General features: G+C 36.2%; 3 pseudogenes; all 3 read left to right on the forward strand.

Moving 5' to 3' along the window:
• The window catches only part of LOC149189569 (uracil phosphoribosyltransferase pseudogene), an 87,237-nt pseudogene extending 74,307 nt beyond the window's left edge, over positions 1 to 12,930 (forward strand).
• A 91-nt stretch (positions 12,931 to 13,021) lies between these two features.
• Positions 13,022 to 14,060, forward strand: LOC149189570 (aspartyl protease family protein 1 pseudogene; annotated as a pseudogene).
• Positions 14,061 to 14,215: 155 nt separating this feature from the next.
• Positions 14,216 to 17,434, forward strand: LOC149189571 (uracil phosphoribosyltransferase pseudogene; annotated as a pseudogene).
• The last annotated feature ends 4,030 nt before the right edge of the window (positions 17,435 to 21,464 follow it).

Genomic DNA, 21,464 nt, shown 5'->3' on the forward strand with positions numbered 1-21,464 from the left:
AAAAAACTTTCCATAATAGGATCATCGTTACTGGAAAACAGCTCAGTCATACTGATTGGAGCGAGGAATAGTGCTAATCTCTGCACATTAACACGAGGAAGGCAAAGGTCATTAGCGCCGATCTAGTAAATTGGGAAAAACAAAAGTTTTAGGGGAAATGGTGCAAAAGGGAATGATCTGCTCATGAAGAAGGACATAATGGGGGTTTCTTCATGAAGGCAAAGCATGTAGGGTTCACTATAGAGGTCCTCCAGGATCAAGGAATGGTGAGTAGAGGGACAGTGACAAAATGTTGTGTAACACTAGGTTTTATAATCACATACCTCTATGACTAAGTGCTAAAACAAGGAGGAGAATGTTGAACCTCAAAATTTTACCTTGTATACCGAAATATTAGAAATCGAAAAAAAAATTAACATGGGAAATCCTTGAAAAACACCTAACTTTGGAGTACCGATGATGGGAAATATATTCATCATTTTTTGTCAAATTTCCTATTAGATGATGAATTCTAGGCATTAGGATACTGGAATATCAATTGATTTCGACAATGTGGACCATAAAAAACTCTTGCTATTGATATCTTGATGGCTATAAGGCCTTAGAGTTGGAGATAGTCTCTTCCATTACCAAGAGAATCTATATTGAAATATCAAGAAAATCCCCATGCCTTCACTTTTTTGATATAATGAAAATATGTTGAAATGTCAAGGGCATGTATCCCTAAGAAGCTACACATTAACACCCTTGTTATTAGTGGTTATGAATAAGAGCTACATGAGTTGGGAATAATTTAAAATATTCCATCTTAAATATCTTGAAATAACACCAATCTAGTAGTATGCTAAGCTTGGTTAACCTTGAGGATCTACATCTGATCTTCTTATGATTGGGGGTTGTGAAAAGGAGCTTCTCTATACTAGGATATCAAAAAATCTTCAAGCTAACACTTTTTAGTATAATGCTAATATGGTGATATTCCTAGGATACTTATCACTTAGATGTTAAACCTTAAGAACCCTGTGACCATGAGCCTCTCCTTACCAAGCTATTAGTGAATTTGTGAAGCTTCGCCTTCATAAAAGTATTGATATGTCAAGGGTCTAGTAGATGGGTCATTCACTACTTGTGAATTTCATGTTCCCTTAACTAACAAAAGAGATTCGAAAACTTTGGGTTTTGTGGACCTTTCATGTTATAATTTTTTTTTAGGTTTCATCAAAATTTCAAGGTTTATTCAAAATTGAGGTTTCTTCAAAATTTTAAGGTTTCTTTAATATTCCTTTTGTTGTAGCCTTTGATCACACTCTTTACTTATATCAAAACTTTGGGCCTCCCCTAAATTTGATGTCACTGAGAACATTATTAAAAAATACCCCCCTTTCATATTGATGGACACTCTTAGATGAATTTAGAAAAGTGTATAGCATCTCCCACTAATTGTAAACTCCTTCTGTCTACAACTTCTTGTTTGAAACCCCCCCTATCTACATTTTTTTTAATGCAATTTATCCCCCTTTGAAATAAATGAAAAACAATTTCTCCCCCTAAATTGATGCATCTTCTCAACTACAATTCTCCCCCATTTTCAATCTACTCCCCCTAAGGTTATAAATTATGACTTTGTAGATCCAAATCCTTTTCTCTGCATATTTTCTAGTAATATCAATTGATAATGAGTAAGTCCCTATTTTGTTTCCCATGTAGTTAAATTAGTTTCAATTGTTTCTAATCATTATTCTCCTACACTTCACTCTCAAAACTTCCATCTCCTTGATGTGATATCGATTACTACAGTCTCTCATTTTTTCTTATATTGTTCTTTAAAAGAACATTATCACTCCCAACTTCTGTCTTAGATATTCAAATGTATATTTAGGAAGGTGTTTGGTAATGATATTTGAAATATCCTTTCTAGTAGCGATGTATTCCAAATTAACATTACAATCAATGAATTTTTTTCTAAGGGAATGAGATTTGACAGGAATATATTTTTTTGTTGAATTCATAGCAATGTTCTTTGAGATATTGATTAGACTAGTATTATCATAGATAATTAATATAGGTTGATCATAATTGACATTGATGTCCTTTAGAATCTACTTCATCTAGGGAAGTTGAATGCAACATGTTATTTCTGCAATATATTCTACTTCAGTGTGGATGGAGAGATTGAATTTTATTTCTTGCTCAACCACGATACTAGACAAATTTCCAAAAAGAATGCTCTATTATTAGTGTTTCTCTTCCCATTAACACTTCCTAGTGAATCAATATCTACATATGCTATTAAGATGAAATATTTTATTCTTGAGTACAATGATCAAAAGCCTATAATCCCCTTCAAATATTTAAAAAATATTTTCCTTGCTTGCACATTTGTCTCCTTTGGTGATGATTGAAACCTTGCAATCAATCCTATAACTTACATGATACTAGGTCTTGATGTTATCAATCATAATAATTTATCAATCATAGAAATACACAAAGTCTTACTTACATTTGGAGAGTTATCATCTTTTCTTAATTTTCACCTTGTGACCATGGTAGTGCTAATAGATGTACAATTTTCCATTCCAAACTTCTCCAACATATCCTTATTTCATATTTGGTTAAAGATATGGATATATCTTTACATAATTGAACAAAATGCAATATTATGAACACTACAAGAAAAAAGGACATTGGTGAGGGGTGAAAAATGTCACCATAAGCTCATTGGTGACGGTCAAAAGAGAATTCGTCACCAAAGGTGGCATCGCCAAAAGTATAGGTGCTATAGTGACATACAAATTTTGTCACCAAAAGTGGCATCGCCAAAAGTATAGGTGTTGTAGTGACATTCAAAGTTCGTCACCAATAATGGTTTATAATGATGGATAGTGACCATCACCATTGCATATGAGAAATTGTGATGGACGATAGCGTCGGTCCCCAAAAACTAAACGTCACCAAAGGTGGCGTTGCCAAAAGTATAGGTGTTATGGTTACATTCAAGTTCCATCACAAATATTGATTATAATGACGGATAGCGATTGACACCATTTCATATGAACAATAATGATTTATTGTGATGGATATTTAATGGTCATCACTATTGGTGCATATATATGGTGACATTCATTGACTGTCACGAAAAGCCACATTGATAGAAGTATAGGTGTTGTGGTGACATTCAATGTCCATCACGAATAATGAATATAATGAAGGACAATGACCATCACCATTTCATATTTTTGGTGAGGGTCTAAAAATGTCACCAAAGCTCATTGGTGATGGTAAAAAGAGCCTCTGTCACCAAAAATTGGTCATCGCCATTCCATATGGATGTTAGGGCACGATGGAATCAAACCACCAACCTCTTGCTTGTAAAGCAAGTTCTCTTCCATTAAGCTAGCACCCTTTAAAGAATTATATTTTTTAAAATTAGACATTGAAACTTCAAAAATTCTAAATTCTACAACTTTCAATAAATTAAAGTCTCAACAATATTTTACTAAACAAGCAAAGAAACATCGAAGATGTAGGTCCCTACCTAATGGTTATTGAAGTTATGAAAATTAGGTGGAGGGAAAAATAGTTATGTATAAGAGAATCAATATGTTTAGTTGAATACTCAATTAGAAGTGAAAATATGAAGACATTTATAACCTATAAATGACCTATAACTATCAAATGCACCAAATATTGCAAAGGAAATGCCATAAGTGGATATCATATGGAAGAAGAGGAGGCAGGGACTTGGAACCCTTTTACATCTTGGCATACCTTAGCACTTGGCACATCTTAGCTTGTTTGACATGTCTTCGTACTATCTGGCACATCTTAGCATGCCCTAGCATTCCCTAACACAACTTGGCAGTCATGACCTCACAACTAGCATTGCATTTTTCCATGACTTAGGAACCTTACATTCACTAGAACACCTTGGCACTCCCTAATTTTCATTCCCTCTGTTATCCTCCATAATGTTCCAGGCTAATGAAGAGATCAATGGAGGTAACCACAGACCAAGCTTTTAGTTTAGTAGCGAGCTCTACCAAACTAGAGAGGGCTCTCTCTATCAAATCACAGCCAAGAGATGACTAGAATGTAAAGGATTTTATGCTAGATAGCTAGGGTCAGGTGGATTTTTGGAAAATTTAGGAACTTGGAACTCTATCCACCGTTGTCTTTTCTAGCAGGGACTTTATAAAGGAGGCAAGGACTTGGAACTCTGTCAAGGATAAATCACCTAACATGCATGAAAAAATCTCCCTAGAATAGAGTACCTTCTACCTAGAAGAGTGTCCCCTGCTCAAAATATCTCCACTGTGCACTTTTCTTAGAGATAAATCTGTGCATAAAATAGTACTAAGAAAAACATTTAATTTAAGAAAAGTGAGCATCTAAGTCAAACCATAAAAGTATAATAAATATGGCTCTGTATAAGTTTGGGAAACACTAGACAAGCATGCTTTCATACAACAACAATAAGATGCCTAAAATCGATGTGATTCTTTCATCGTTTCTATACCCTCAGAAAAACTGGAATCTATAGCATGTACCCCAAGGTTTTATGAATTTGTTGAAGGTGTAGATTGAAAGGATCCGCTGAGATGAAGTACTATTGAAGGAGAAACACCTTCAAAACAATAGATAAAGTCTATTGTGAATTCAACCCATTTGCACACAGACCAATGCTGCTACTGGGTACACCTCTGCTGAATGGAAACTACAATTTATTGTAGTGTTGTTGAAGGAAAAACACCTTTAGTGCAACACGGATAAAACTCTAATAGATATTGTCACTATGGCCTTAGTTTTCGATGATCTCATCAATATAGGTAACAACTTCGATAATTGAAAAACCAAAAGGTGAGATGAATAGATCATTTGAAATGACAGATTTGGGCATACTTTATTATTGTTTAGGAGTGTTAGCATAGAAAATTCAAGGTAACTTGTTGCGTCTTTATGTCATAGGCAAAGGATGCGAAGAAATACATAAAATATTAAATAGCATGGTATAAGTTGATTGCAGGTTATTTTTGAAACGGGAATGAAATTCTCCTTGTGCAGATTCTAATCTAGTGGGTATAACTTTAAATAAGAAACTGATAGTTATGCGGTTTAAATTGTCTCACAATTCATGAAAAGTCCCAAATTTGTTCACTAGAAAGAAGTAGAGCAAGTCATCAGGTTTATGGAAGGAAACACCCTATTCGTAGGAAGATAACCTAAAATTAGTTGGGCATATTATTTCTCGTCTTCTTGTAAGTGTGTGCTTTGAAAACATAACCACATCCAAAGACTCAATAGCAACTTTGGTAAAGTATATATATGTGAAGCACTTTTGAGAAAACCCATCGCTTAATGACAATTGAGCGAGGAATATGTTGAAGGATTCAATCTTGCACTCAGTCATAAAAAGGAAGTTGGGGTATCCAACATCTTGCCAGCAAATCGACTCCAACCATAACGTGAAAGGCAGGTTAACTACGAAACCTCTTTCCCACTTTATAGTATTTTTCCCTCTTGAATTCCAATAGGTATCTGGCTGCTTAGATCCACAAAACATGTGCTAGGTAAACTCTACATGATACAATTGTGACGTGAAAGCTTGACACAGACTCTAGTTTCCCTCTAAAAGAGGGTAAGTCAAAATATTATGACAATCTTAACTGTAATTTGATCATACAATATTGAGGTATTGCATGGAACAAACAATATACTATCAATGCACTAATGAAGAACTCAAAATAAACAAATTTCTTATTGCTACAATAGCGGCTCTTGGGATTCTCAGATAAAGAACCTAACTTGCATGGCAAAAGCTTCCTAGAATAGAGTACCTCCTACCTAGAAGTGTGTCCCCTGCTCAAAATATAGAACCCTTCTCTACTGTGCACTTTTCTTAAAGATAAATCTGTGCATAAAACAGAACTAAGAAAAACACCTAAATTAAGAAAAGTGAGCATCTATGTCAAACTATAAAAGCATACTAAATATGGTTGTATACAATATTGAGGTATTGTATGGAATAAGAAATATACTATCAATTCACTAATGAAGAACTCAAAATAAACAAATTTCTTATTGCTATAATAGTGCCTCTTGGAATTCTCGGATAAAGCACCTAACCTACATAGAAAAAGCTTCCTAGAATAGAGTACCTCCTACCTAGAAGTGTGTCCCCTGCTCAAAATATAGAACCCTTCTCTACTATGCACTTTTCTTAAAGATAAATCTATGCATAAAATAGAACTAAGAAAAACACCTAAATTAAGAAAAGTGAGCATCTAAGTCAAACTATAAAAGCATACTAAATATGCCTAAAATTGATGGACTTCTCTCATCGATACTACAACCTCATAGGAAAACTATAATCTATAACATGTATCCCAAGGCTGCATGCATCTACTAAAGGTGTAGACTGAAAGTATCTACTAAGATGAAGTATTGTTGAAGGCGAAACACCTTCAAAACAACATATAGAGTCTAATGTGCATTCAACCCATCTGCACACAGGCCAAGGTTGCTACTGGGTACCCTTCTCCCCTAAATGGAAACTACAGTGTATTGCTAATCTACTGAAGGAGAAACACCTTCAAAGAAACATGGATAAAACTATAACATATATTGTCACTGTGGTATCGGTTGTAGAAGTTCTCATCAATATAGGTAACAACTTCGATAATTGAAAAAACAAAAGGTGAGCTACATAGATCATTTGAAATGATAGATTTGGGCATACTTTATTATTTTTTAGGAGCATTAGTATAGAAAATTCAAGGTAGCATGTTGCATATTTATGTCACAGAGAAAGGATGCAAATAAATACAGAATATTCTAATCTATTGGGTATAGATTTAAATAAAAAATTTATAGTTATGGGGTTGGAATTGTCTCACGATTCATGGCAAGCCCCAAAGTTGTTCACTAGAAATAGGTAGAGCGAGTCGTCAGGTTTATGAATGGGAACACCCTATTCACAGGTAGATAACTTCAAATTAGCCAAGCATATTATTTCTCCTCTTCTTGTACGTGTGTGCTTTGAAAAGCTAACCACCTCCGAAGACTCAAGAACAACTCTAGTAAAGTTTATAGGTGTGCAACACTTCTAAGAAAACCCATCACTTGATGACAAATGAGTGAGGAATATGTCGAAGGATTTAATCTTGCACTCAGTCATAAAAAGGAAGTTGGGGTATCTAGCATCTTGCCAAAAAACCGACTCCAACCATGATGTGAAATCCAGGTTAACTGTGAAACCTCTTTCCCACTTTGTAGTTTTGTTGCCTCTTGAATATCAACAGGTATCCTGCTGCTTAGATCCACAAAACTTGTCCTAGTTAAACTTTGCATGATACAATTGTGATGTGGAAGCTTGACACGCACTCTAGTTTCCCTCTAAAAGAGGGTAAGTCAAAATATTATGACAGGCTTAACTGTAATTTGATCATACACTGTTGAGGTATTGTATGGAATAACAATATCAGGGAAAATTTTAAGAACCCCCCCTAAATTTATAAATATAATAAATGGGCGAATCTCCATGGTATATAGGAAAAATGAAAGGTGATTTTATCAATAATATAATATGTATATATAATTTTTTGGCGAATCTCTCACGAGGCATGGCGAATATTTTACTCAATTATAAAATCTTGTAAGATCTTGGCGAGTCTTTCACTAAATAATAAAACTTTGTAAAGTCCTAGTGAATCTTAGCATAGGCTACATGCTGGTTTAATTCCCCCATTTAAATAGGCTACATTCCAGGTGAATACCATGGGTCAATACCATGTGCCATTTTGGTGAATACCATGGGTCAATACCATGTGCCATTTTTATTTTTATTAATTCTAATATTAGGGTTAATAATGGTTTTTTGCATGGTATTAATAACAATCTAGTCCATGGTATTTGTCCCATAGTATTTTGGCCATAGGTTTCACCTAAATATAACCCATTTTTTGAGTGTTCATAAATATAAGGTGACTTATGGAGTAAATATAAAAAAATGTTTTATTTGTTTACCATACCTCTCGTTTATTTATATTTTTATTAATTTACCATACCTCTTTTACAAATATGGTATTTGGCCCATAGGATTCACTTAAATAAAACCTCTTTCTTGAGCCTTCATAAATAGAACGAGGGTTATGGACTAAATATAAAAAGAGGTTTTATTTATTTACGATACGTCTAGTTTATTTATATTTTTATTTATTTACCATACCTTTTGAGTAAGTATAAAAAGACGTTTTATTTATTTACCATACCTCCACTTTACTTATATTTTTATTTGTTTACACCCTTACATGTATATAAGGTGACTTATGGAGTAAATATAAAAAATGTTTTATTTATTTACCATACCTCTCATTTATTTATATTTTTATTAATTTACCATACCTCTTTTAGAAATATGGTATTTGGCCCTTAGGATTCACTTAAATAAAACCTATTCTTGAAAATGGGCGAATGGATTCACTTAAATAAAACCTATTCTTAAAAATGGGCGAATGGAAGGTTGTAAGTCCTAATTTCAAGGGCTAAATTTACCTTTTTTACCCTCTCCCTTAAAATAAGGTGGGCTATTTGAGGTGATTTGTAAAAATGTACTATGATACAAAATAATTTAAAACCCCTTAATTTCGCCAAAGGGCGAACATTCGCCCCTAAAATTATCCTTGAACAATATATTATCAATGCACTAATGAAGAACTCAAAATAAACGAATTTCTTGTTGCTACAATAGCGCCACTCTTGGGATTCTCCAAGGAGCCACTAATTTATACACATTTGGAATCTTTACTTGGTTTGCAGAAAGATTAAGCAATGGTAGTGATCACTCTTTTCCCTCCCATGGAATTTCTATATAGGGTCAGCAACAAATTGATTTAAAAGTGAGGTATATGCCTAAAAAATAGGAGTCTGACTCTTCAAATCTAATTTAGTGGCAAGGAAATATTCAACTGTAAATGCTTGATCTTCTACAATGTAAATTTCTAGATAAATGGTTAGCGTAAATCTATCCATTGTCCACATATCCCAAAAAACCATGTATGTCTAGACTTTAGTTGTGTGTAAGAGAGGGGAGATCACATAAATAATCCATTGTCAAAAGAAAAAGTTATAGCACAAAATTCTATGGAGATTTTTTTTTTAAATTTTATTACATACCTTAGAAAGTTTGAAAGGACATAACTGAAGCTTCCTCTCCTTCCACACTTCATTAAATAATCCCCTTTTCCAATGCAGATGTGGCCTACAAAATCACAATCAGCAAATAGAATATGAAAAGTAAGTTTAATGAATTAAAGTAGCTTTGTTATACCTCAAGCAAATGGACTATGAGAAATTGGATTCATTCTCTACAAAAGATGATATAGCAAGATCTAAATACATTTTTAACTGAAACAAAGGTAAATTGGATTCATGCTCTGTAATAGATGATATAATGAGATCTAATGACATTTTAAACTCAAACAAAGGTAAGTTGAGTAAGCTCAAGCTCCAAAATGGTGGCATCCAACTTTTGAGTTGCAGTTACTATATATATCTAGCTAGAGGCTATAACATAAAGATATTTGTTATATGTGAAGATAAAAAAATGAAAGGAATGTGAAATTTTGACCATCAACTATAAGTTCCTTTCAAGGACTAGATCAAACCATAACATTGTTATCAATATAATCAACTCACCCATTCTAGTATGCTTCTAGTAGTTTCATGGTTAAACTCAAACTCAATAAACCTCAAACAACATAAATTAACCAACAATATGTCTGAGGTTGGTTACCTAAGGATTATATCATACTAAATTTCCTTTTGCATCTAACATTTAAAATCACAGTGAAATAAATGAAGACAAATCAATGATTATGATGGATGCATGTGATTAAATAAAATAAAAAATGACCTTTCTTCTTATTGCTCATGAGCCTTCTAGGGGGTTCTTGGATGAAGTTGATCCTGATCTCCTTTCTGAAATCAAAGAGACACTTTCTAGCTACTCTAATTTGACAGATAACAACCCTAATGCTTATGAAAATGAATATGGAAAGCAATAACCATCGATGAACCTAGTCTTGAAGAAGGTGTTTGAAAGTCTAATATGGATAGTATTTTAAATTTCTACAGCTAGCAGAGGGTTTTCCTCATTGGGTTCCCTAGAAAATTTTGTTGTTTTTGCTATAGTGTGACTGTGTTTTATTTCTATTCTATTTCACTACAAATTGGTAGAGATATTTTTTGTCTTCATGCAACAATTAGTTTTAGATTTATTCATTCAAGTAGTAGTAGAATTTCAAGGAAATTCTACACAAGGGACAATTAATCTATATTTTCACTTATATATTTTGCAAGTAAAATTCACAACTAAATTTTCATCCAAATTGTTTAGGTTACTAGCAAGTCATATCACAGCGTATCTCAACATTGCAAGGCATAAATAATACTATTAAATAAGGTTGAGACTTGAGATAAAAAAATATTCCCAAGTTATGCAAGCAAGAAAACTGCTGATTTTTAGTTCTAAATCTATCCAACTAGAACAAAATTATGCCATTTTCAACACCCTCTAATCAAAGTTATTCCTGGCCTCATTCAACTCAATTAAGAATATGTCAATCTCGTTGAGATTTCTTCTTCATTCCATGCTTCTAAGTTATGTATTTATGCAACCTAATATATTATTTATGTTAAGTGATTATTCATTAAAAATTATTTAGTCTGTCCAATGCATCTACCTAATTTTCTTATCAGTTTCTGGGAAGAATCTATTAGACATTTGAAGCAGAAAATAGAAGACTGTTTTAGTACCTAGTGTTATAAAACTCTAATCTGGAAAAAGTATTTTGGGTTGTTTCCCTACAAATATTTACACAATTTTCAATTCCAAAGCCATTTTAGGGAGAATTTTAGTCAGGGATAAATTTAGTATTATTTTTGGAAAATTTGAATGCAACTAAAAGAAATTCTTCTGGTTTGCTCAAAAGATTCTAGCACCAAATATGTGTGAATTCACAGAACTTAAGATTTAGAAATAATTAAATTTCACTTTGCTTTTCCAGGACCATATATGAGTGAATTCACAAAACATGAGATTTGGATTCTAGAAACACTTAAATTTCACCTCATTTACTAGGATTGAAAGTTCTCTGAGATACAAACATGTAGCATTAAGGATCTACTTTGCTTGTTTAAGGAAAATGTTCAGTTTATAAATAGTGATAAAAGAATCCTTGTATAGATGCCTGACACAGTTCTTTGGTCACAAATAATGAAACTGAACTCCATCAATACATAACAAACAAGGTAGAATGTAAGAGAGCATCTACTTTTCAACATTTACTCGACAAAAATAAGCATCTATATAGTCATATAAAGTTGTCACCACACCAAAGAAGGAATTAAAAACCAAAATAAAAATAGGAATAGGCTTGGATTGTTATGGTTACTCTAACAAAATGTTAAATAGGATCAATATGTTAATATGGAAAATAGTGTAGTTGATTATGATTTATTGAGCCCAAGGGGTTAGCCCAACCTAATTTCATTAATGTTACTGGGTATTTGGCTAGTTTTTTTCTGGCAGGTGCCCTGTTTGAAATCCATAGGGTAAGGTGCACTAGTCAATGCCAATGGGTTTACCAGGGATGCCATCCATGAATGTGGGGAAACATCCATTGGGATTCCCCAGAGAGTTTTTCTTGGAAATAATAAAAATAGGATTTCCTAAAGGGAAATTTTGAGATGCATACAGTGTACACCCAATAAAATCAACTCTATAGAGACAAACCATAAAATAAGGAAAAATACATATGCATTTACCTATGTTCCCTTGTTTTCCCTCTTGCCCTGTGAAAAGTGAAAATATGCTACTCTTAAACTTAAAAGAAAGGATGAAAAAACTAGTGAATTTTGAATTTTTCCTCCTTGTGTGGAAGAATACTAAAAGTGGGGTGGAAATGTAGCGAGGTTAGAAATGAAACATACCTGGGCACCATTAATGGATTGTGTTAGACTCCGTCTTATGTCGGTGTGAGATTGATTCTTCTTCAAAACCCTGTTTTGAAGAAGAAATCATTAAATGTGTTGTTTTAGAATATGTAATTTATTCTCCCGCTCTTCAAATGGCAGAAGTTTCCTCAGCTCCTATCTCTGCAAAAGCACAAACAAAAGAAAACAAAACATCATCAGCAATCATGTCCATTTATCTGATCTGGTCTAGAAGCTGTCTTCAGTTGTCATTTGGTTATACAGCTCTCCATACATTTGGTTGCTCAGATCTGGTTACTTAGCCAAGGAATCGCTAGAATGAAAAGCATACTTTAATCTCTTGACAAGCATATGCCTGCGGCCTTGTTGCATAAGATAAATAAGAAAGCGCGATGGCAGAACTGGGGAGGCTTCTTATCTATGAGGCATCAAGGGGATTGGTTGCCCATTGTTAGCGGTGAGATCCAAACACCACTAGGAGTTGCATTTGTTGAGTTCATTGATCCAAGAGAGCCCGTGATGATAGTGCTAGTTTTCAGAGCTGGTCTTGTATTGGTGGAGCATGCTGCATCTATTTTGCCTGCAACAAAAACATATCATGTTGGCTATTATAGAGATGAGAATACACTTCAAACAACCTTATATTTGAACAAACTGCCAGAAAGATTTCCAGAGGGTTCTCGTGTGCTTGTAGCTGATCCAATGCTTGCAACTGGTGGGACAATTGTTGCCACAATTAATCTACTGAAGGACAGGGGAATTGATCCCAAAGATATACGGGTGGTTTCGGCTATGGCTACTTCCCCTGCACTTAAAAAATTAAGTGATAAATTTCCTGGGCTTCATGTCTATACTGGAACTATTGATCTTGGTATGGGTGAAAACGGTTTTATTGTTCCAGGTCTTGGGGACGCAGGAGACCGTAGTTATGGCACTTAAGATACTTTCATTTGGTTTTGATGCTTATTGGCGTGAAGGACAAAACCTTATTCCCAGTTTAACACCATATCTTGCCATCATCTTTTGCGTAATGTGTCTCTATTGCTCCCTCGGTTTACAGTTATTTGGTGGCCTTGTCTATGCAAACAATCCTAAACTGGAAGGGAACGAAACATTGAAGCTTTCGCAGTTGGGATATTTATTCTACACCGTGGTTCAAGTGGGCGCTCCCAACGTAACATTACTTGTAGCACTTGACACGGGCAGTGATGTGTTCTGGGTGCCTTGTGATTGCCAAGCGTGCACTCCTGTTTCTGCAGCTAGCTATGGATTAAATGGTATCATTTTTGAGACTTACAATCCATCAGCCTCGCAGACAAGCAAGTCAGTTGCTTGTAGTAATACTCTCTGTCAATTAAAAAATGAATGCTCCAAAACTAGTGATCAATGCCCATACAGCGTTCAATATCTTTCTGCAAATACATCCACTGTAGGAACTTTAGTGGAGGATATTCTTTATCTGACTCTTGGAGATGGGTCACAAGAAGGAACGGTGAAGGCACCTATCACGTTTGGGTGTGGAAGTGTACAAACAGGCACATTTCTAGAAGGTGCGGCTCCTGATGGTCTACTTGGGCTTGGCATTGATAATATCTCTGTCCCAAGCATTTTGTACAATTCAGGCCTTGTATCAAATTCTTTCTCTATGTGTTTCCCACGCGATTCAATTGTTGGAAGGTTTGCCTTTGGAGATAAAGGGAGTTCAGACCAAAGCAAAACTCCTTTTTATAATACATTACTTTTACGTGGGAAATGCCAATGTCAAAATAGACTTTCAGGCCCTTTTTGACACTGGCACCTCATTTACACAGTTGGCTAATCAACGAGCAGGCAGAGCTGGAAGGACACGTCCTAGAAAATGTTATAGGCTCTATCCATTATCTGTGTATGAGCATGAATTGCTTGAGGCAACGATTCCTGAAATTCAACGTTCATCGCTTGCTACTGTCGTGCTTCATTTAAAGTCATTGGACCTTACAGATGTAGATGTTCTTAACTTTGATTTTCTTGACCAGCCATCACGTAAGGATCATGCGACTTTCCATGTGAGTCCTTGGAGGATGCTTTAAAGCAACTGTACCTAATTGATGCGATTGATGAGGGTGGATTGATAACTAAAATTGGAAGGCAAATGGCAGAGCTTCCATTGGAACCTTCACTTGCAAGGGCTCTGATAGCAGCAAATGAGATGGGCTACTTATCTTAAACTTTGACGGTCGCAGCAATGTTATCATGTGAAAATGTATTCTCCTCGACAAACAGGTGAGATCTATGATGTTTTCCAAAGATGTGAGGCAGCAACTCTCGGCCATAATGCATAAAATAACAAATGAATATCTAGATGTGCGGCCAAAAGAAAATTCACGAGAAAATGGGGGCATTAGTAAAAACTTGAGGAAATCTTTATGCATTGGTTTTGCGAATCGACTTGCACAGCGAATGGAACGCCAGGAATGTGATGTGCGCAATTGACCCTCAACATGGGCGTTACCTGATAGCCTCTAATTAAATAGTGGCTGCTCTGTTTAGTGCCTGATTTTCGTGATGTTTTCTCTTATCAATGAGAATGCCAAGTCAAAATACGCCTAAAACAAAACAAAGACACCTGTCATAGCAGAGAAATAGGGACCGATGATCTATTTTTTGACTGCAGTTGCAAAGTGGCATTCAAAGGTCGATTGCCTATTTCTGTCTTTAGTTAGTCTACGCTCCAGGATTAGTTTTCATGGGTCATTGAAACTGGAATAATGGAAGGCTTTTCTATCTTTAGAGATTCTTTTCTATTTTTGTAGCTTCAGGTGAAACAACGCCCCTGTTTTGGGGTCGATTTGTTTTCCCCTAGAAAAGATTATTTAATGTATTAAAAAATCATTTGTAAAAGTTAGTGGGAGAGAGAATTCTGAGTGCTGAGAGGTGTGTGTAACAGAGCTTCATTGTACAGTTCTTGACAGAGATTTTTAATGAAATTACACAGCTCTAACTTCTGAGATTCCTGTGGTATGAAAGTTAGCATAAGTTTTTCTTCTGTTTCATATGTAAACTGTTATGTTTCATTTCACTTCATGAACAAATGAAGTGTTAAGGTAGAATTCATCATTTGTATGCTCTGCCTTTAAGTTTGTTCAATATTTAATGTTTTCTTCTGTTTGACAAGGATTCATCTTCTATGCCCTTGTCAGCTCCTCACCAGCCTTGCCATTCCATTTAATCTCAATTTGATGTTAAATTTCTTGCCTACCTTGCCTCAGGGGATAATCTGTGTTCTTGATTACGTTTCTCTGCTCAAGCTGTTACTTTGCCCATGCAGCCCAGAAAAACCCCGTTATTTTATTAAAAACCCCTTTTTATCAGTTTACTAGCCTAAAATCAGTGTTACCCTATTGGTTATCTCGCCCATTGAAGATTTTGACCAAGATAAACCGGAGAGAGCCCTCTCCTGCCCCGTAGGGCTAGCTACGAGGCTAAGTGGTTTGATGTTGCCTTGAGGTTTACCTTTCTCAGCCTGAGGTGAAATTTCAAGAACTAACATATTGGCGACCATACTGGGGAGAACATTCGACTTGTTGATTGTCTTGTCCCAGTACATGCAATCGAGGTGCAGATCTGATGCTGATGGTGGACAACAGTCAGACACTTATGCAGGCTGAACCATTCACCTGGCGACTCCAATTCGACCCAGACATTCCAACGCTCACTGATCCATTCATGCAATGGTAGGGTATGTGGCAAACCTTACCCTGTGTGAAGCTGTAGAAAAAATAAGAAAGGAGTTAGCAGATACTGAATTTGATGAAGATGTTTTCAGTGCCTTGCTTCAATGCTTGAAATCTTCAAAGGTCTTCAAAACTAAATTTTGTGAGTTAATTGTTGAAAGAATCAAAAAGGAGATTCAAGAATTAGATGAGAAAATTCAGTCATATGATTTCCAAGACCCTAAAAAGTTCTTGGAAATCCTTCCTCATTCGAAACAAGATATCATAGAATCGCCTACAGATGTTTACATTGACAGTGTGCAGCTAGAAGTATGTGTTGCAGAGTTGGGGCAGCCAACAGAGTCTGGCTTCCGTGATCCTATTGCGGCATATATGGACGTGTTTTTCAGTTTGATTGATAGATCAGGCTGTCTTTTCCATGACCAGGGTCATTACTTGCACGAAGGGCTACCAACAATTACATTTGTGTCCTGGCGGAAGCATGCTCGAGCGGCATCATTCTCAGGTTTACTTGAATGGCTAATCTGGCATTTCAGTATTACCTGATCTATTGTTTGTACAACAGATTAGAGTAGATTTTGTAAATAAATAAGCAGCCATAAGGGCAGCATCTTGTTTTAGTTTGCTTGAAGATTGTTAAGTCGTTTTTCAGTCATTTCAGTCTTGAGATCAAATCAGTTTGAGTTCAGTTTCAGTTGTGTCGATGATGACTCCATTGCCCAATGGGTGGAAGCACTGTCTGCTCTCCCAAAGTTCTGCGGTTCTTGGAACCTCCACGAGGCGGCAGCTGCCATCCCAAGTGGAGCCGATGTTAGACTCCGTCTTATGTCGGTGTGAGATTGATTCTTCTTCAAAACCCTGTTTTGAAGAAGAAATCATTAAATGTGTTGTTTTAGAATATGTAATTTATTCTCCCGCTCTTCAAATGGCAGCAGTTTCCTCAGCTCCTATCTCTGCAAAAGCACAAACAAAAGAAAACAAAACATCATCAGCAATCATGTCCATTTGTCTGATCTGGTCTAGAAGCTGTCTTCAGTTGTCATTTGGTTATACAACTCTCCATACATTTGGTTGCTCAGATCTGGTTACTTAGCCAAGGAATCGCTGGAATGAAAAGCATACTTTAATCTCTTGACAAGCATATGCCTGCGGCCTTGTTGCATAAGATAAATAAGAAAGCGCGATGGCAGAACTGGGGAGGCTTCTTATCTATGAGGCATCAAGGGGATTGGTTGCCCATTGTTAGCGGTGAGATCCAAACACCACTAGGAGTTGCATATGTTGAGTTTATTGATCCAAGAGAGCCCGTGATGATAGTGCCAGTTTTGAGAGCTGGTCTTGTATTGGTGGAGCATGCTGCATCTATTTTGCCTGCAACAAAAACATATCATTTTGGCTATTATAGAGATGAGAATACACTTCAAACAACCTTATATTTGAAAAAACTGCCAGAAAGATTTCCAGAGGGTTCTCGTGTGCTTGTAGCTGATCCAATGCTTGCAACTGGTGGGACAATTGTTGCCAAAATTAATCTACTGAAGGACAGGGGAATTGATCCCAAAGATATACGGGTGGTTTCGGCTGTGGCTGCTTCCCCTGCACTTAAAAAATTAAGTGATAAATTTCCTGGGCTTCATGTCTATACTGGAACTATTGATCTTGGTCTGGGTGAAAACGGTTTTATTGTTCCAGGTCTTGGGGACGCAGGAGACCGCAGTTATGGCACTTAAGATACTTTCATTTGGTTTTGATGCTTATTGGCGTGAAGGACAAAACCTTATTCCCAGTTTAACACCATATCTTGCCATCATCTTTTGCGTAATGTGTCTCTATTGCTCCCTCGGTTTACAGTTATTTGGTGGCCTTGTCTATGCAAACAATCCTAAACTGGAAGGGAATGAAACATTGAAGCTTTCACAGTTGGGATATTTATTCTACACCATGGTTCAAGTGGGTGCTCCCAACGTAACATTACTTGTAGCACTTGACACGGGCAGTGATGTGTTCTGGGTGCCTTGTGATTGCCAAGTGTGCGCTCCTGTTTCTGCAGCTAGCTATGGATTAAATGGTATCATTTTTGAGACTTACAGTCCATCAGCCTCGCAGACAAGCAAGTCAGTTGCTTGTAGTAATACTCTCTGTCAATTAAAAAATGAATGCTCCAAAACTAGTGATCAATGCCCATACATCGTTCAATATCTTTCTGCAAATACATCCACTGTAGGAACTTTAGTGGAGGATATTCTTTATCTGAATCTTGGAGATGGGTCACAAGAAGGAACGGTGAAGGCACCTATCATGTTTGGGTGTGGAAGTGTACAAACAGGCACATTTCTAGAAGGTGCGGCTCCTGATGGTCTACTTGGGCTTGGCATTGATAATATCTCTGTCCCGAGCATTTTGTACAATTCAGGCCTTGTATCAAATTCTTTCTCTATGTGTTTCCCACGCGATTCAATTGTTGGAAGGTTTGCCTTTGGAGATAAAGGGAGTTCAGACCAAAGCAAAACTCCTTTTTATAATACATTACTTTTACGTGGGAAATTCCAATGTCAAAATAGACTTTCAGGCCCTTTTTGACACTGGCACCTCATTTACACAGTTGGCTAATCAACGAGCAGGCAGAGCTGGAAGGACACGTCCTGGAAAATGTTATAGGCTCTATCCATTATCTGTGTATGAGCATGAATTGCTTGAGGCAACGATTCCTGAAATTCAACGTTCATCGCTTGCTACTGCCGTGCTTCATTTAAAGTCATTGGACCTTACAGATGTAGATGTTCTTAACTTTGATTTTCTTGACCAGCCATCATGTAAGGATCATGCGACTTTCCATGTGAGTCCTTGGAGGATGCTTTAAAGCAACTGTACCTAATTGATGCGATTGATGAGGGTGGATTGATAACTAAAATTGGAAGGCAAATGGCAGAGCTTCCATTGGAACCTTCACTTGCAAGGGCTCTGATAGCAGCAAATGAGATGGGCTGCTTATCTCAAACTTTGACGGTCGCAGCAATGTTATCATGTGAAAATGTATTCTCCTCGACAAACAGGTGAGATCTATGATGTTTTCCAAAGATGTGAGGCAGCAACTCTCGGCCATAATGCATAAAATAACAAATGAATCTCTAGATGTGCGGCCAAAAGAAAATTCACGAGAAAATGGGGGCATTAGTAAAAACTTGAGGAAAGCTTTATGCATTGGTTTTGCGAATCGACTTGCACAGCGAATGGAACGCCAGGAACGTGATGTGCGCAATTGACCCTCGACATGGGCGTTACCTGATAGCCTCTAATTAAATAGTGGCTGCTCTGTTTAGTGCCTGATTTTCGTGATGTTTTCTCTTATCAATGAGAATGCCAAGTCAAAATACGCCTAAAGCAAAACAAAGACACCTGTCATAGCAGAGAAACAGGGACCGATGATCTATTTTTTGACTGCAGTTGCAAAGTGGCATTCAAAGGCCGATTGCCTATTTCTGTCTTTAGTTAGTATACGCTCCGGGATTAGTTTTCATGGGTCATTGAAACTGGAATAATGGAAGGCTTTTCTATCTTTAGAGATTCTTTTCTATTTTTGTAGCTTCAGGTGAAACAACGCCCCTGTTTTGGGGTCGATTTGTTTTCCCCTAGAAAAGATTATTTAATGTATTAAAAAATCATTTGTAAAAGTTAGTGGGAGAGAGAATTCTGAGTGCTGAGAGGTGTGTGTAACAGAGCTTCATTGTACAGTTCTTGACAGAGATTTTTAATGAAATTACACAGCTCTGACTTCTGAGATTCCTGTGGTATGAAAGTTAGCATAAGTTTTTCTTCTGTTTCATATGTAAACTGTTATGTTTCATTTCACTTCATGAACAAATGAAGTGTTAAGGTAGAATTCATCATTTGTATGCTCTGCCTTTAAGTTTGTTCAATATTTAATGTTTTCTTCTGTTTGACAAGGATTCATCTTCTATGCCCTTGTCAGCTCCTCACCAGTCTTGCCATTCCATTTAATCTCAATTTGATGTTAAATTTCTTGCCTACCTTGCCTCAGGGGATAATTTGTGTTCTTGATTACATTTCTCTGCTCAAGATGTTACTTTGCCCATGCAGCCCAGAAAAACCCCGTTATTTTATTAAAAACCCCTTTTTATCAGTTTACTAGCCTAAAATCAGTGTTACCCTATTGGTTATCTCGCCCATTGAAGATTTTGACCGAGATAAACCAGAGAGAGCCCTCTCCTGCCCCATAGGGCTAGCTACGAGGCTAAGTGGTTTGATGTTGCCTTGAGGTTTACCTTTCTCAGCCTGAGGTGAAATTTCAAGCGCTAACAGATTGAAGAGGTAAAACCTTAACTCACAACTCTCTTCCATCTCGTTTTCCCTTCTGCCCTATGAAAAGTGAAAGTATGCTACTAGTAAACTTAAAAGCAAGGATGAAAAAAATAGTGAATTTTGAACCAGAGATCTAAGGTGTGTGTACTCCTCCCTGTGTGGAAGAAGATTAAAAGTGGGGTGTAAATGTAGCTAAGTTAGAAATGAAGCATACCTAGGCACCATTAATAGATTGAAGATCTAATGGTGGGGGATCTGAGGTGTGTGTACTCCTCCCTGTGTGGAAGAATACTAAAAGTGGGGTGGAAATGTAGCGAGGTTAGAAATGAAACATACCTGGGGCCATTAATGGATTGAAGATCCAATGGTGAGGTTCGATATCTGCTACTAGTAAAACCTTAATTCACAACACTCTTCTTCCCTCGCCCTGTGAAAAGTGAAAATATGCTACTCTTAAACTTAAAGGATAGGATGTAAAAAATAGTGAATTTTGAACCAGTCCTCCTTGTGTGGAAGAAGACTAAAAGTGGGGTAGAAATGCAGCCAGGTTAGAAATGAAACATACCTGGGTGCCATTAATGGATTGAAGATCCAATGGTGGGGTTCAATATTAGTTTGCTATTGGTAAAAACTTAATTCACAACTCTCTTCAATCTCGTTTTCCCTCTCGCCTTGTGAAAAGTGAAAATAGTGAATTTTGAACCAGAGATCTGAGGTGTGTGTACTCCTCCCTGTGTGGAAGAAGACTAAAAGTGGGGTGTAAATGCAGGGAGGTTAGAAATGAAACATACTTGGGCGTCATTAATGGATTGAAGATCTAATGGTGGGGCTTGATATCAATATGCTAGTGGTGAAACCTTAATTCACAACTCTCTTCAATCTCGTTTTTCCTCCCTGTGAAAAGTGAAAATATGTTACTAGTTTTCCCTCCCTCCCTGTGAAAAGTGAAAATATCTACTAGTTTTCCCTCCGCCCTATGAAAATTGAAAATATACTACTTGTTTTAGAAAGTAAGGTTGGAATTAGGAGGGCTTTGTTACATCAAAATTAAGGCTGAATTTTCTCAAAAATGTTAAAATTTCCCTCCCTAAAAAACAATAAATACAATATTTATAGAGTACAGAGTAGATGTGTAGGTGTAATGTAAGTATGTAAACAATTCTAAATATGAGCTTAATTAAAGAATAATAGTAATAATAATAATAAAAGTCAAAAGTATGGGGATGAGTGCAAAAATCTAAATGTTGGCTCAATTAATAATAAAAATAATAAAATTCAAATTGTTATATTTTGATTTTGTTATTAACTTGTGGATAGATTTATTTACAATACCATGAGCCAATACAATGGCTTATCAATACCTCAAGCCCAAAAACCATAACTTATTTCACAACCAAAATATTTTATAACAATATGACAAGATTCTTAACCATGGATATT

The sequence above is a fragment of the Pinus tabuliformis genome, chromosome 3_1 (assembly GCF_031772625.1).
Source record: "Pinus tabuliformis cultivar Carrire ecotype Pingquan chromosome 3_1, CPIR1, whole genome shotgun sequence".
NCBI lineage: Eukaryota > Viridiplantae > Streptophyta > Pinopsida > Pinales > Pinaceae > Pinus > Pinus tabuliformis.